The following is a 13,376-nucleotide window of genomic DNA, read 5'->3' as shown; positions in this document are numbered from 1 at the left end:
TATTTTGATTATTTCCTTAGTCTTTCACCTTGTCTTATACTTCTTTGTTGGCAGCTTTGTAAGCAGATCGATGTTGGTTATACCTTATTCAAGGTTTATAGAGCTAAGTGTACTCATTTAAGTACTCTGTTGAAACGTGCTCGTGAAGAACATGCCCTCGTTCTCGCAAAACAAACTTCGTCAAGTAATGCTGCTACTGTCGCTAAGATATCTTCGTTGGAGGTCGATCTGAGAAAGACTCAGAGATCCTTGGACGCTTGTTTGTTGGCTCTTGAGAGGGCCAATAATGCTGCCAAAGTTGCTGAAGACGAGCGTAAAGCTGCCGACTCTGCCTTAGCTGTTGAATATTCTAAAGCCTAGGTTTGTTTCTTCTTTACCTCGATTTTTTCTTCGTTCTTGCTTGGATACCTAGTTTTAAGATATCCTTCGCCTGCCAGCTGGTAGTTCTAGTGAACTTAGATGCCTCCGGGATCAAGTAGCCAAGTTAACCTCCGATGTATGGTATTATTAAAAGAAATTTGATATGATGATGAATGTAACCGTCCATAATGAGGCCCAACTTTCCCTTGAGTCTGCTCATAATGCGTACTTAGTGAAGCAGATGGCTTTGCTTCGTAAGGAGTGTGACGAATCCCTTAATTGGAAGGAGAGTCTCATTTTAAAGCAAAAGGAGGATATTGCCTTAGTCGGGAAACATCTCTCAGCCCAAGAAGTTATCCGCAAGAAGTATCATGCAGATTTTGAAGATGCCTGCGCTTCCTTAGCTAAGGTTACTGCAGAACGAAACGTCCTGTCTTCTGAGGTCTGTTCTCTTAAGAACAAACTTATCGAAGATGGCTCCGTGTATTCTTCCATGTCTCGTGCGTCTTTAGTAAAAAGATTGGAAGAGTTAGAAAATGTTTACCAAGATTTATCCTCTAAGAATACTTCGCTCCGGATTGATGTTGATGATCTTTGGACGTAACGAGATAGTTTGTGGAAGATATCGACGCTGCTAAGGTGGATCTTTCTGAGGCTCAACATAGTTTAGAAGAATCCCTTAGCCACGAAGGAGGTAGCTTAGGGACCTTATTTTTTCGTGACATCCTTCGTACCTTTACTTGCTTTTTTCTTTACTGTTTATACCCTTCATTTCTGCAGGTCTCCAGGAACAACTATTGGGTGCAAATGCTAAGATTACTCGTCTTGAAGGCCAGATATCCTAGTTGGAGATTTCTCGCCAATTTGATGCTGCTGCTAAGTTTAAGGCTGAGGCACTTTAGCAAGCTAACGATCAGCTCTGCACTCAGATTATGGAGCTTCTCCAGAAGTTGGCTTCAGATCTAGAAGCTCAGGATTCTCAGATTAAGGTGCAATTCGAGCATTCGGCTATTAATTACATTAACAATGCCTTTGCAGAGGCCGAGCTCCAAGTCGAAGGAGTTTTCTTTCCTCGTCTTCCCTACCCTTGACGTGTCCTATTTCTCTTTGATTGAACTCTTTGTTGTGTTATGCCCCCAGTTGAGGGGTCTTTGTTGTCTCCTTTCCTTGTAACAATGCTTCGTTATGTTCTGAACCTTTGTCATCTGCAACTTTTAAGACGTGTTAGTCGTATTTTGGTAACATAATTATGGTACCCTTAGTATTGCATGAATATGTGTATACGTGTTGTGTCTAGTTATTTGCACACTCGAGTTATCACAAGGTGCTAAGGTATTTTTAACCTTTGGTGGAACATTCATCATCCTACCCAAGTATCCTTTGGCCAGAAGGTACCGTGGTGGCGAGTGCTCCTACGTGTGCAATAATTTTCGTGTAACCCTACGCGTTCAGCGCGAAGGCTGCTTTACTTCGACAAGGTATCTCTATAGGGGATGTCTTACTTTTTCTTATTGCCTCATGAACGGAGCAATCACTCTGAGTATCCTAGTATTGACACATGCGCAGTTGGGCCTTGCCTTGTTTCATCGTCAATTCTGACGGAGGGTGTCTATTCTAACCCAATTTGTATTTAATCAAAATAGACTTTTTTCTTAGAAAAAAGTTTCTTTCATTGATTAGTAAGGTTTATAATACCTTTGACTGGGGATAGAACATGGTGGGTCGTTTTCCCTTCCCATCTCCTCCTGAGTAATAACCATTCACTTACGGGTAGTACTTGTTTAGGTACATTGCGTTCTAGGGGTGTTGTAATACTTCACCTTTGAGGTTCCTTAGGTAGTATGATCCTTTCCCGGCAACGTCGTGTATGATGTAGGGCCCGTCCCATGTTGGAGCTAGTTTGCCCACTCCTTCTTCCTCTGATATGGTGGTATCTGTCGTAGCACGTATTCTTCGACCACGAAGCTCCTTGGGATAACCCTTTTGTTGTATTCACGTGCTAGCCTTCATTGATAGTTTACCATCTTTTGCAAATCCACTTCTCGTCTTTCTTCGAGATCATCAAACTTTTCTAGCATCAGGTTCGTCGTCAAGTTCTTTTCCCACGCCTTTAGTTTTGTTGTTGGCAGTATTATCTCTGTTGGGTTGACTGCTTTGGCTCCGTAGGTTAGAAAAAACGGAGTTTCTCCCATAACCGCTCTTCTTGTAACTTTTCACACCATCTTTTCTTGTATGCCCCCAGCTTCTTTTTTAAGTTCATCGCTATCGTCTTGTTAGTTGCCTCCGCTTGTCCATTGCTCTTAGGGTATATCGGAGTGGACTTATTTTTCTGAATGTTGAAAGTGTTGAAAAACATGTCTATGTTCTTTCCCTTCAACTGCTTTCCATTGTATGAGACTATGGCGGTTGGTATCCCGAACCTGCAGATGATTTTCTCAAACAAAAATTTAAAGACGTCTGTGTCTCCAATTCTTGTCAAAGCCCTTGCTTCCACCCACTTGGTGAAGTAGTCCGTAGCCACGATAAGGTATTTTGTTTTCGATGTCCCCTCTATCGAAGGTCCAACAATATCAACCCCCCATTTTACGAACGGCTATGGGCTGATAACTGAGTTGAGATCCGTTGCTGGTGCTTTAATCTTCCTTGAAAAGCGTTGGCATCTTTCGCAGTGCTTAGCCACGTTCTTTGAGTCTTCGTCCATGCTTAGCCAATAGTATCCTTGCATCTTGGCTTTGATCGCCAATAACCTTCTTCCCCTATGGTTGCCAGCTTCTCCGCTGTGTATATCATGTAGTATTTTTCTGCCTTCGGTTTGTGAGAGGCACCGCATCAGAGGTCCGAGAAATGATCTTCTGTACAGTATTCCATCACGTAGGCTGTATATTGCTTCCTTTGACTCAAGTTTCCGAGCTTCTTTGACATCTGATGGTAAGGTACCTTTGTCAAGGTACTGGTGAATTGGGATTCTCCAATCATCTTCCGCTTCGTCTTCGTTGCTTTCGTCCGACATGGACTGGTCTTCGTCAGCTTCGTTATCTGGTTCTTCTACCTGTTCATCTTCTTTCTCCTTTTCTGCTTCCTTCATGGCCCGATTTTGGACGGCCTTTCCTAAACACCCGAGATTGGTCCTTCTATCGAAGGTTCATATATCCTTCCAATTTGCACGGAGGTGGTATTTCTGTCCCTCAGCATAGATGATATGAATGCTAAGGCGTCTGCGTGCTTGTTGTCTTTCCGACAGACGTGCCTGAATGTGACTTTGTTGATCTTTGACGCATGCTCCTGTGTTAATCTTAGGTACGAAGACAGTATTGGATCCAGAGTTTGATATTTGAATTCGATTTGTCTAATGACCAACTGTGAATCACTAGTTAAGCGAACATCTGATAAGCCTAGCTCATGTGCCAAGCATAGGCCATGTATGGACGCCTCATACTCCCTGATGTTTTTAGTGTATTGTTCGAATTCTAACCTGAATTCATAGTTGAGTCGGTCTCCTGTAGGGTTTGCTATTACAATCCATATGCATGCGCCTTCTCTGTTGGAGGAGCCGTCTACGAATATCTCCAGCCTTCGTGAATTATGTGGTTCCAACAGATCTTCTGGTTCCATCTTATCTTCCTTCATTCCTGGGATGTCGTCTATCTCTGCTTCGTCGTTGAGAGGTAGGTCCGCTAGGAAGTCTGCTAAGATTTGTGATTTCTCAGCTTTCCTTGTTTTGAAAATTATGTGAAACTGTTTGATCATGGCGTTCCATTTCTCCACCCTTCCAATTTTCTCCATGTTGTCGAGGATTTGACTTATCTGAGCTTTTGTGAAGACTCAGATGGTGTGTGTGCATCGAAATATATCCTTAGCTTCTGTGTTGCCATTACTAAAGCGTATATGAGTTGCTCCACCTTGGTATAGTTACGCTCCATTGAACTGAGTGTCTTGCTGATGTAGTATACAAGCTTTTCTCCTTGCCCCTGGTCTCGTACCAATACTGCGCTAACAGCATAGATTGTTGCTGCTAAGTATAAGGTGAGTATGTCACCTGGCTATGGTTTCTGCAGAATGGGTACTGATGCTAAGTACTCTTTGATCTTGTGAAAGGCTTGTTCACATTCTGCGGTCCATGTAAACCTATTTCCTTTCTTTAGCGTATCGAAAAATGATTTGTATTTATCCGACAACCTTGCTATGAATCTTCCCATGGAAGCTAATATTCCATTTATCTTTTGTACTCCTTTTAAAGTTTGTGGAGATGAAATCTCCATTATTTCTCTGACCCTTTCGGGGTCTACTTGTATTCCTCGCTTAGTTACCAAGTATCCCAAGAATTTTCCTGAGGTTACTCCGAATACGCATTTCTCCGGGTTCACCTTCATGTGGAAATTTATCATGGCATCGAATATTTCCCTTAGGTCTTGTAGGATCAGAATTTCGCAATGACAATGTTTCAGCGAAATTATCAATGACACGGCATAACAGCATCGCAGAACAGTTTCAGAAATGATAGAATAAATGACGTCATCTAAGGTCACGATAAAGATGTGATAGTCTTGCGAAGATTAGAGAGTTTGCGAAATTAACAATTGTAAGGTTGCGAGAATATCGCAGATCTATCCGAAAATAATAGACATATTAGCTTTCATCCACTATGTATTTTCTTATAAATAGTCATTCGAGTTGTAAAGAGGAGGGGGATCCTTTTTGAGTAAGAAACAAGTAAATAGGAGAGAGAAAGTTCAGAGCAGAGATCATTCTTGATTTCTTTATATTTTCTTGTAAAAACATTCAGAGATTAATCAATAAAATTAAGAGTGTCAACCTAAAAATGAGTTGATCAACAATGAAATCATATGAGGGGTGTATTGTAGGATTTCATGCAACTACATAATGGCGCTAGAAACAGGGAGAAGGTGAAGATTATTCCAGAAAAAGCTAAAAGATTGATATTGAGATTTGTGAAAATTTAAAGTGATTGATTAAGAATTTTTCATAATTTCTTGCAATACTGTTCACATTGAAGAAATGGATAGAAGAAGAAATACATTCGAACAACCGACTACTATTAGAAGGAGCAAAAGAATTGTTGGAAGAGAAAGAAGTGAAATGGGAGAATCTACTAGAATGAGAAATAATAGAGAAAATCAAATTCAACCGCCAATTCAACAAATACTAGTTCAACAGAGGAATACAGATTATGAAAGAGTGAGCATACACACTTGGCGATCAAATTCAGCAGAAGAAATAGAAGAAGAGAAAGAAAACAGAAATTATAGACAGGAAGAGAGAAATCAAGAAGCAGATGAAGAAATAATTCATGGAGATGAGAAAATTGGAGCGTCAGAGACATTGAGACGAAGAATACATGAAAAAAGAAGAGCTGAGGCAGAAGAACGTGCAAATTTAACAAGGAAAAATCACGAATTAAGGATGGAGAATATAAGACTACAGAATAGAAGATCGAGAAGTATTACAAAATCATATTCAAGATCGACTAGAAGAGAAATGAGGCGAAATTCACCCACAATCAATGCAGGAAATAATATTCAAGAAGAAATATCAAATCTTAATGAAGAATATCGCGAAAATAGAGAAAGAACTGATGATCGTTACGTTCCACAAAATGAAACTTTTGATGATGGGCAAATTGGAGGAAATCAAGAGATTGGACAAAATCAGGGACAAAATAACCAAGATGGCGAAGGAAATCAAGAGGAAGGAAGAATAATTTTACATGTGAGAGAAACTCAAAGAAATCAAAAGACAATTGAAGAAGAAATTGAAAGACATTATGTTGAACAAGCACGTTTAATCTGTGAACGTGAAAGATTGAGAGAGGAAATGGAAGAACAAGAGCTTCAGGAGACAATTCTCCAGAACAATCATGACAAACGAGAAAGAAGGCGTACACAAAACCGAAATAATGGTAACCTCAATTAGGAGTATGATAGAGTAAATAGAATGGCTGAAAAACAGCGAATTGAATTTATAAGAAATGAAAATGGAGGGGAAAATGAAAGGCATCATCATTTGCGAATTCAAGATAGAGATGAGGAAGAGAATCGCAGAAGAAGATGAGATGAGGATAATGAAGAAGAGATGCAAAATTTCGCGAGAGAAGATAGACGTGAACGCATAAGGAGAGAAGCAAAATTAAAGAGACCAATGGATCAAGATTCAGATGTAAATAAACAAATCTTGAAATAATTAGAAGAAATGAGAGGAATGCTAAATAACAGAGGAGAAGTAGGTAGAAGACAATTGGATGAAGCAATAGAAGAAGCTGCGAAAACTCCATTTACAAGGGAAGTACAATTAGGAGGAATACCACCGAAATGCAATTTGCCCGCATTAACCAGCATTTTTGATGGAACAACTTGTGCGATTCAGCACATTAAAGCCTATGTGAGGTGCATGTTACAATGGGAAAATCATGATGCATTATTGTGCAAATATTTCGCATCCATCTTAACAGGAGAAGCATTAAAATGGTTTGAAGGTTTACCAAAGAATACAATAACCTCCTTCAATCATTTGCAGACTACATTCTTCGGGGCATATATAAGTAATAATTCCTCACGACCTGGTATAGAAGATGTGTTTGGATTAAAACAAAGAATTGGCGAAAGTTTGAAACACTTGACTAAAAGATGGAGAACTATGTGTAGCGAAATGGCTGGCCGTGTAGATGAGAGATATCTCATATTATCATTTATCAATGTTATGTTTACAACAAACCTATTGTATGTCCAAATTTTCAGAGTCAAGAATACGATTACAATGACTGAATTGCGAGAACTTCAAGAAGAATACATTGCTCTAGAGGAAAGGCAAAATGAAATGGAATCATATCCAGTTGCGAACACCAGCTCACAAACAGCGAATGCAAGCTTATTACCCAAGCTAATAAACACAGTGGCGAATACTTCGCAAGTACAACAAGAGAAGGTGACAAGTAACAATCACACAGAAATTGGTAGCTATGGGGCCGAGATCAAGAAGAGTATGAAGAGAAAAAATTTCTACAATCGTGGAGGAAATAAAAGATTCAAAGGCTCGATCAACCGCAAGAAACTTATGGAGGTCAAAGACAAACTATAATAGAGGACAAGGAGGTCACAAGGTAGTATGGGAAGAAAAAATGCCACCTCTAAATGCAAGTGTGGAGATATGGGAAGCTATAATCTTGATGGAGAATATACCAACACCATGGAACATGGGAACGGAACCACCTCCAAACCACAGAAGTCATGAGTTTTGTTCTTATCATCATTTTCATGGACATACCACAAATGATTGCAGAAATGTAAAAAGAATTATTTTGAGAATGATAGATCAAGGAAAACTAAACGACTTTCTGGTAGGGCATCCGCAATCTCACCATTACCACCACCACCAAAACATCACAAAGTGAATACGATGAAAAAGAAAGAAACATTCTTCATAGAAGTTGGTGCAAAAGCAAAAATCTATTCTGTCACTCTATCATTCATATAAGACAATTGAAGATTTTCATGATAATGTTTTGAGTAGAGTGTTCGCAAGAGATAATGATGGAAGAGAAATTATGAATATTGCGAAAATCTCGCCACTAGAGGAATGGCAGAAACAGATCATTTCTTTTACTGCAGAAGAAATTCCCGAAGGAGAAGAGGTGCATGACAATCCATTGGTAATAAAATTAGAAATTAATCCAAAACCGAAAGAAGATGAGGATGATGAAGCTGAAGATTCATGGGCAATCAATAGAATTCTAGTCGATACTGGAAGCTCTGTGAACATCTTATTTTATCATACTTATAAAACCATGGGTGGAAGAGATGATGATCTTATACCATCAACATATAAGATATATGGTTTTAATGGTACTGCTAACAAGCCTAAAGGGGAGGTTACTATGCGAATTCCATTGAAGGGAATATCTTCTGAAATCTATTCTGTGTCGTTGATGTAGAATCACCCTACAATGCGTTAATTGGTCGACCTTGGCTACATGGGATTCTAGGTGTAGCTTCAACTTTCCACCATGCATCAAATTCCCTCACCCCATGGTGTAGGAATCATAAAGGGAGATTGGGTGAAGGAAAGAGTGTTACGAAACTGAGATAGAATCTTGCGAAGGAAGAGCAAACAAGAAGGAAAACTGGCGACACAAATCAAATAGTACAAAGAAGTGAGAGGTTGATGGTGGATACAATCGAAAGGAAAGGAGAAGAGATGTTGCGAAATTAATGCTAGCTCAGAATAAAAATGATGAACATACCACTACAAGGAAGCAGTAGCAGAAAATAATAAAGAAGCAGAGGATGACAAAGGTAATAAAAACAAGAAATGTATGAATGATTAAGTTGTTGCGATATCTCGCAATAAGTAAAATTCTCAAAAATACATTTGATTGAACAAAAATTGAGATTGCGAAATTCAGATACAATATGATTTGCGAGACTCTCGCAGAGATAATGAATTTTACAGAAAATAATCAGAGAAAATGACAAAAGAGAAAGAGGCGAACCTTTATGGCGTACACCCTAGTTCGCGAATACAATTTCGCAAGAGGCAAATGTAAGACCTAAAGTACGTCATATAAGGGGGTACCTATTGCATGACTCAGGGAAAGGCTACACCGCCACGGAACCTGAGTCATGGAGATTTGGGGTCAATGAAGCCCATCCGGGAGAGGCACCTTGGATTCTCAACTTAAGCATATGACTTAGGTTGGGCGACTAAGGTAATAAGGACTCTCCCAAGGAGTGCAGATCTGATCAAGGCGCCGAGGTACACGGTTGAGTCAAGAGTGCCAGGTACGTTTGAAGCGTACCTTGCCATTCTTGACAAGTCTTGGCTTATACTGCACTCGGCCTGAAGAAAACCCCACTTAGGGTGCAGTCTCGTAACCATAAGCCCTATAGGTAAAAGGGATAAGAGGCTGCGAAAACAACTGGTTGTTGTTAAGACTAGATGGGAGGAGCTAACCTTGTATGGTAGAACTACGTCTCCTTGAAGGGGCAACCAGGGGGGAGATAAGGGTGGCACCCTCCATTAGGGAGCTGATAAGTGTCTTAAGACGCAAATGTCATGAGGATTTTTATTCACAAGGATATTAAGGCTTGTCATATTTGTGCAACAATCCTGAAGAGGCAATAATACAAAGGAAAAGGATAAGACGAGATCAATGGGTTTTCGCATGAAAGTGCGAAGACGTCCTGCGATTTCGTCGCAAGACAACAATGTCATGGGGCTTCATTTTCGCAAGAATGTTTAGGCCTGTCATATTGTCGCAACATTTCTGAAGAGGCCATAATACAAAAGAAAAAGTTAAGGCAAGACCAATGGGTTTTTGCATGAAAGTGCAAGGACGTCCTGCGATTTTGTCGCAATGACAAGAGGTGGCATAATAAGACCTTTAATTAGGAAGGCAAAATAAGACCACATAGGAATGAGATTTTGAAAAGAAACAAAATTAATTTCGCAAAAGGTTGCGAAGTTATACAACAAGAAAACTTTTATGAGATCTCTCATTTGGATTCAACTAACAGAGGCAAGTATGGGAATGTATGAAATTAGAAAATGTTATTTGTTTCCATATGAGAGATTTACTCAAAAATTCAAGAATTAATGATTATATTGATTAACTGTATTGCAAAGAAGAATTGTTTTAATTTATGCAGGTCAAAATGAAAGAAACACAAATATATAGAAAGAAGAAATAAATGTACAAGTATTACAAAGAATCAAAAAAAGAAGTAAAGACTATTTCTTGGTTAATCCTTCATTATCTTCATCAGACTTGTTTCCTTCTTCGTTTGCGTCAGAATCTTCATCACCATCAGAACTTCCAACACTATCAGATTCTTCATCGTCAGCTTCGCTATTATAGATAATTAAACTGGGAGTATTCTGTGGGATTTCTTCTAAAAGACAAGGATAATCAGAATGTGGGATATTATGATTATCACAAACCATTTGGATGGTTTGATTGCGAAAATGCATAGCGTCTTTCTTAAAATTCGCAACAGTGATCTTTATTTGATTCTTTAATCTAGAATACTTGTCGTTGCGAGAAGAAAGATTCTTTGCGAGTTCCTCCTTTTCAGCTTCAAGTTCTTTAATCTTTTCACGATATTTATTTTCAGAATCTGCGAACAAAAGACAATTAATTATTAACTTGATGAAAATTCATAAGAAGAAAAAGATTAGTAAATAAGAGCAATTAGCAACCTTCTCTGTCAGAAATCATATCTCTAATCAAGGTTGTATGTTCAACTTGGAGACTAACATTTACGCCTAAATCTTTTCTAGCATCATCTAAAATTTTCGTTGCCCAAACAAATTCATCATCACTACTTATGAGAAGACGATAACGAATTTGATTTTCCCTTTCGCAGAGTTCAATATTCTTGCGGTTAGATTCATCTCGCTCAAGTTGAACTTCAAGGAGAGCCTCTTGGGATTTCGCCAAAGCCTTGGCGCCTTGATCAGAGATACGATCCTTATCATCTATGAGACCGCTAATTTTGGTTCTTAACTCATTGGTTTTCTCTTTGGAATCAATAAAGAGACGCCTAAATCTGTTGGCTAAGCCTAAATTGGATCTATGATCAGTTTCTAAGAGGTGAAATTTAGATCTAAGTTCATTTAGAGAAAGAGATGAAATTCTATCATTTGAGAAGCTATTTAAGGAATTATTAAGACGTTCAAGAAGGGTGTCATTATCCAAGGCATTAGGAAATGAGAGAAGAAGGGTAGCTTCATCAGAAAGACCATAAATGTATGCAAAAAGGATCATTTAAATAAGATAAAACAACAGGATGAATGAATAAAGGGAAAAGAGAAAAGTAACATACCGTTAAGCTGATTATTAGCCTGCTGAAGACTAGAGATTTTGTTCTTATACGAAGAAGAATCAATTTCTAATTGTATATTTTTCTCGCGAAGACCTTTAACTTCAGCTTCCAATTCTTCATTCTTTTTGCGAAATTGAAGATTCTTTCTTTCAAGATTTTCGCGTCTTCTCTCTAGATCTGAGGCAACAACAAAAGAAGCTTTTCCATCCTGCGAAAAGATATAAAATATTAATGTAGAAATAAATTTTGAGTTATAACAATGAAGAAGTAAAAGGATAAAAGTATACCAGACTATTGAGAGAATGCAAGAAGTCAGGAGTCACTGATCTAGAAACTCCATGAAGAGAGCTATCACCATCTAGTAAAGGGACATCACAAAGGGTAGCGAGATATTTGCAGGTATTTGCAAATTGGCTATCTCCCATTCCTTGTAGAGAATCAGAAAAGAGGCCAGAAAGCTTAGCCATAAAAGATTCGGGTGGAGAATCTTCAGTTGCAACAAGATCATCGTCGTCCTCATCACCCTTATCACTTTTGGAATTTTCGTTAGGAGGAACATTTGAAAGAGAAGAAGAACTAACTTTCCTTTTCTTTGGAGGAGGACCAGTTGATCTTTCCCTGCGAAGATCACCTTTACCTTTATCACCAATCCTCGCAACATCGGCAGATTCTTCTACTTCAGCAATAATCTTCACACACAGACAGAAATAAGAAATGGAAGTATGGAAGTAACAGTATACTATTTAAAATCAAAAGAGAAAGTTGAAGAAAATTTAAAATCATAAGAGAAAATTTCTTACCTCATCTGTGTAGGAGCGAAGAGCTAACAGAGTAATAGATTTCCCAGTTCTGTTATAACTATCTTTCAGTTTTTGGATCTGCGGAATGCCGCAAAAGTTAGCGAACAGAATAATAAAAATCAATAACGAAATATAAAGTGAGTTAAATGAGAAGAAACATACCTCTTTCTCCTTTTCGGGCCAAGAGAAAACCCAAGGTTGATAAGCAGCGAGATTCGCAGGAAGAAAATTTGACCCAGCAATGTAGGGTCCCTTTAGCATTAATGGAAAAACACACCATTTATCATCTGTAGATTGGCGAGGAGTTGTGTTTTTACCAGATTGCCAGTCAATATCTTGTATGAGAACTTTTGCTTCATCAATGTTATCTTTCCTTTTTAAACGAATACCCCAGCGAGTATTCTCTTTCTTCATGGAGATAAGTTCATAGTTCTCAAAGAAATTCGCCACTGTATACTTCTCAGAAACTATCTCCAGGTTTGCGAATTTAGGATCCCTAAGTTCTTTGGAATACAGAGATCCTCTACCAGCACCACGATTAGCGAACTCTAGCATCAGACGGATGCAGTCCCCACTCAGTTGGAAGATGGCTCGCGAAAATCTCGAATGAGCGAGAATTTCATAAAATAAAGAAAGATCTGGGTTATAAAGAGGAATGGGGAGACCTGCGAGAATCTGACCGAGCGAGATTATGATTGATTGATCATCACAATATTGATCAGAGAAAAGCTTGACAGAAAGAATGGATTTGGCATTCTCACCAGGAATGGTGGAGAGTGTGAAACCTTTATCAGCAAGATCTTTTTGGACATCTTGTAAATTCTTCTCATATCTATGACCACTTGGAGTCATGTTTGAATATAGAGTATGGGAATGTATGGAAAGTAAAAGGATTGAAGGAAGAAAAAGTTATAGCAGCAGAACTTGCAGAAGAATAACAGAATTGCAGAGACGAGAGAATAAAAATAGAAGAGAAAGTAAAAAGAAAAATAGAAAGAAGAGTAAGATGAATATATAAAGGAGATTTTTTTTACTCGAAGAAATAAACACCATTAAGACGAAGAGACGTGAGCGGTTGAAAAGTAGAGGTTACAGAAGACGTGTCAAGAAACAAATGGACGAAAGAATACGTGTGATAAATGCAGAATATGAAAAGATGAGCAGCTGCAACATTTCTCACATCATTCTCTACTTTGCAGAGAAGATATAAGAAGAGGCAAGATGTAGGATCAGAATTTCGCAATGACAATGTTTCAGCGAAATTATCAATGACACAGCATAACAGCGTCGCAGAACAGTTTCAGAAATGATAGAATAAATGACGTCATCTAAGGTCACGAGAAAGATGTGAAAGTCTTGCGAAGATTAGAGAGTTTGCGAA

Source organism: Papaver somniferum, chromosome 2, assembly GCF_003573695.1.
Source record: "Papaver somniferum cultivar HN1 chromosome 2, ASM357369v1, whole genome shotgun sequence".
Lineage (NCBI taxonomy): Eukaryota > Viridiplantae > Streptophyta > Magnoliopsida > Ranunculales > Papaveraceae > Papaver > Papaver somniferum.
The sequence above is the reverse complement of the archived record's forward strand: the minus strand, read 5'-3'. Positions refer to the sequence as shown.